This window comes from Haemaphysalis longicornis, unplaced genomic scaffold (genome assembly GCF_048455015.1).
Source record: "Haemaphysalis longicornis isolate Haplotype H1 unplaced genomic scaffold, Haemaphysalis longicornis Haplotype H1 scaffold_1, whole genome shotgun sequence".
Lineage (NCBI taxonomy): Eukaryota > Metazoa > Arthropoda > Arachnida > Ixodida > Ixodidae > Haemaphysalis > Haemaphysalis longicornis.
In genome coordinates this window covers 94,743,227-94,747,491 of record NW_027526203.1, presented here as the reverse complement: position 1 = coordinate 94,747,491, position 4,265 = coordinate 94,743,227, and the positions used below count along the sequence as shown (strand labels likewise).

The following is a 4,265-nucleotide window of genomic DNA, read 5'->3' as shown; positions in this document are numbered from 1 at the left end:
CAGCCGAGAAAAAGCCGTGCTGATTTGGTATCACAACGTTCTTGACGCAGGCAGCAAGAACTTTGTGCAGAGCTGACTCAAAGAGTTTTGAGGCGACACAAAGGAGTGAGATCGGGCGATAGTTAGAAACGGCTGACTTAACACCAGACTTAAATATTTGAAAAATTCGAGCGATCTTCCAATTGGTTGAGTGTTGTGGATTACGCAAGGGCTTAAATTTTGCGACTTAACGACGTCTAGAAACCCGTGACAGTTAATAAAAACTCGCTGAATAAAATGATTTTGCAGTATATAAAGCCCACCAGGCGTGAGAAAACCGTGCATAAGGGTTCAAACAGATTGGTGTGCGCACTTATTTGAGGGGCACCGCCGAAATTGCCTTGTTATTATTTGAACAAAAACAAAAGGAATAACACAGGTACTCTTGATGTTATTCCCCCCGGCCATGCATTGCCGTGGCGCTGCTAATTTCCTCTTTTCCAATGCATTTCATGCTCCTTTCTGATCGCTCAAGCTACAACTGTATTGTTGGCTAACATGTAATTATATCTATATAGATATATATATATATATATATATATATATATATATATAGTCAGGTAAAAGATAAGAACAACTTTGCGGTTAACTTGTTTATTATAAATTAGTCCGACAGTTTCGGAAGTGGAACTTCCTTCCTCAGGGACAATCCCACAATGAACACCGAATCCTTATGCACACTGCATGCGAGGGAGAGTCTCTCCTTCTCTCCCTCATAAGGAGGGGAATACGCCAGAGAACGTAAAAAATCGGGTAACAACAGGGCACTTGCTGAGTGGAGAGGATTTAAATTAAAAAAAAGGAAGAAAAAGAGGAAAGGCGGTGGTTTTAGTGAGAAAACGGCTCTGGTTGGGGAAGGGAGCGGGACCAAAGGTTTCTGTCGGCCCGCTGCGGCTGGGATGAAAGAGAACTGACAAACAAAATACAGACAACGCATGAGCACAGATGGGAAGAGCGGGGCGGTGGTGTAGTAACTAAGGACGCGGTCTTGGCCCGGCATTTGTTTCGTGGGTTCAGAACAGACCGTTAAACGGAGAATCATTGCTTTTACCAAGAAACCGGTGATAAGTCTACTTTGTTTGCCCTTTGAAGGGCCGCGACATGGCGACAGAGAAAGGCACTAGCGGCAGCCAGCGGCGAGCCGCATAGCGGTCGGACCGCGCGGAAGACAGGGATCAAGTTACACAGGGGCGCGGCGAGTTCGGAGAAGGCGACGAGTACCCCGTCCGTCCTTGGCCGCAGCGTAGAGTAATGTAAAGGCACACATACGACGCGACAAGCGTGAAGTTCAATGGAGGGCCGACACAGAAAACCACTGAATTACGACACCGCTATGTCTCAACAGAACACGACAATCTCAAGGTACGGCCAGATTGGCACTGCCGTTCAACGTCACCTCCCTTTCTCTTCTTACTCTTCTTAGTTGTCCCAATGTGGACAGCATTTATCGCGCAGCACGTGCAGTGCGGGGCTTAGGCGGCTTTTTTGGGCGGCGCTCCCTCTCGGTATGCGCCCGTTGTCTGCTGAGCTTATGGCGGGTGGTCCTGAATGAAAAAAAAAAAAAAAACTTTTATGCTAGGAGAAAGGGGGTGGAATAATGTGCATCCACTACCTGTTGTCAATCAACGTCCGTGGTCCTCCGGAGGCACGACATGTTGCCAGCGCTCTCGTTGATACCATGAGTCAGCGTTTTGAACTTATAAATAAGGTACGATTCCTTCTGTTCGCGCTCCCGTTTAGTGTGAAATTTGTGTGAATCGTACCTTATTTATAAGTTCAAAACGCTGACTCATGGTATCAACGAGAGCGCTGGCAACATGTCGTGCCTCCGGAGGACCACGGACGTTGATTGACAACAGGTAGTGGATGCACATTATTCCACCCCCTTTCTCCTAGCATAAAAGTTTTTTTTTTTTTTTTTTTTTTTTTTTTTTTTTCATTCAGGACCACCCGCCATAAGCTCAGCAGACAACGGGCGCATACCGAGAGGGAGCGCCGCCCAAAAAAGCCGCCTAAGCCCCGCACTGCACGTGCTGCGCGATAAATGCTGTCCACATTGGGACAACTAAGAAGAGTAAGAAGAGAAAGGGAGGTGACGTTGAACGGCAGTGCCAATCTGGCCGTACCTTGAGATTGTCGTGTTCTGTTGAGACATAGCGGTGTCGTAATTCAGTGGTTTTCTGTGTCGGCCCTCCATTGAACTTCACGCTTGTCGCGTCGTATGTGTGCCTTTACATTACTCTACGCTGCGGCCAAGGACGGACGGGGTACTCGTCGCCTTCTCCGAACTCGCCGCGCCCCTGTGTAACTTGATCCCTGTCTTCCGCGCGGTCCGACCGCTATGCGGCTCGCCGCTGGCTGCCGCTAGTGCCTTTCTCTGTCGCCATGTCGCGGCCCTTCAAAGGGCAAACAAAGTAGACTTATCACCGGTTTCTTGGTAAAAGCAATGATTCTCCGTTTAACGGTCTGTTCTGAACCCACGAAACAAATGCCGGGCCAAGACCGCGTCCTTAGTTACTACACCACCGCCCCGCTCTTCCCATCTGTGCTCATGCGTTGTCTGTATTTTGTTTGTCAGTTCTCTTTCATCCCAGCCGCAGCGGGCCGACAGAAACCTTTGGTCCCGCTCCCTTCCCCAACCAGAGCCGTTTTCTCACTAAAACCACCGCCTTTCCTCTTTTTCTTCCTTTTTTTTAATTTAAATCCTCTCCACTCAGCAAGTGCCCTGTTGTTACCCGATTTTTTACGTTCTCTGGCGTATTCCCCTCCTTATGAGGGAGAGAAGGAGAGACTCTCCCTCGCATGCAGTGTGCATAAGGATTCGGTGTTCATTGTGGGATTGTCCCTGAGGAAGGAAGTTCCACTTCCGAAACTGTCGGACTAATTTATAATAAACAAGTTAACCGCAAAGTTGTTCTTATCTTTTACCTGACCGTTTCTTCTGGCCCGTTGCAAAACTCATCGAAATCTATATATATATATATATATATATCTATATATATATATATATATATATATATATACAATATTGCCATTGGTAAGCCATTCGAGATCTCATCGAAAGGCGTGGGATCGGTCCCCACTCTGGGAGCGTGTTCTTCTTTCTTTCTTTCTTTCTCACGTAATATTAAAAAAATTTTAACGTCACAAACAGTAAAAAATAGTCTAACCATTCCCCTATGCCTTCTTTGGCGTTGTAGACTGCAGGCATTTCATTCTGTATTTCCTAACGAGCCCCTCATTTCCAAATCCGTTTATCGTGCGACAGCTTAGCGAGGGACTCGGTTCTTGCAGCCAAGGTAGCATAAGAGGGTTTCCCGCAAGTAACCCGCTTATGACAGGCTGTAGACGTTCGCGTCGCGCCCCGGGAGTTGAAAAGAAGGTCCCCTTCTGCCCGTGTAGTCTGAGTGGCACTGGCTACCACCCTCAAGCGTCAGATACAGTTGTAGTAAATATAAATACCCCAGAAAGTGAAGGAGAACACAGTCGCCCAGATAGCCGAATTGGTTAGGCATTCGAGATACAATCGAAGGACGTGGGTTCGGTCCCCACTCTGGGCGCGTGTTTTTATTTTTTTCTTTCTCATGTTATACTAAAAAAAACTGTAACGTCACTAACAGTAAAAATAGTCTAACCATTCCCCTATGCCTGCTTTGGCGTTTTAGACTGCCGGCATTTCTTTCTGTATTTCCTAACGAGCCCCTCTTTTCCAAACCAATATATATAGATATATATATATATATATATATATATATATATATATATATATATATATATATATATATATATATATATATATATATATATATATATATATATAAGACAAAAATAAGGGTAGGCAGCCAAAAAAACCTCGGAAAGCAAAGGGGAGGATATGGTAGATCAGTGAAACAGATAAAGAATTTGGAAAGAAAGTGGAGAAAAAATGCCCGCCAGGTGGGATCCGAACCCACGACCTCCAGAATACCGGTCTGGTGCGATAAGCACTACGCTACCGGCGGGGCTACTTTTCCCCTCCACTTTCTGGGGTATTTATGTCAATGAAATTTTTTCCTGTGCTTGGGGGTGGTAGCCAGCGCCACTCCGACTTCTCGGGGCGAAGGGGACCTTGTTTTACCCCCGGGCCGTGCCTCGAGTGTCTACGACATGTCGAGAGTGGTCGACCAGCGTTGAACCCTCTTAGCTACCTTTGTCACCAAGACTACCAAGACAGAGGCCCTCGCTAG

General features: G+C 46.5%; 1 non-coding gene across 1 annotated transcript; it reads left to right on the top strand.

The window, feature by feature from the left end:
- The first annotated feature begins 3,527 nt into the window (after window positions 1–3,527).
- Trnav-uac (transfer RNA valine (anticodon UAC)) lies at window positions 3,528–3,599 on the top strand. Its single transcript has one exon. It is a non-coding gene; the product is annotated as a tRNA-Val (tRNA).
- The last annotated feature ends 666 nt before the right edge of the window (window positions 3,600–4,265 follow it).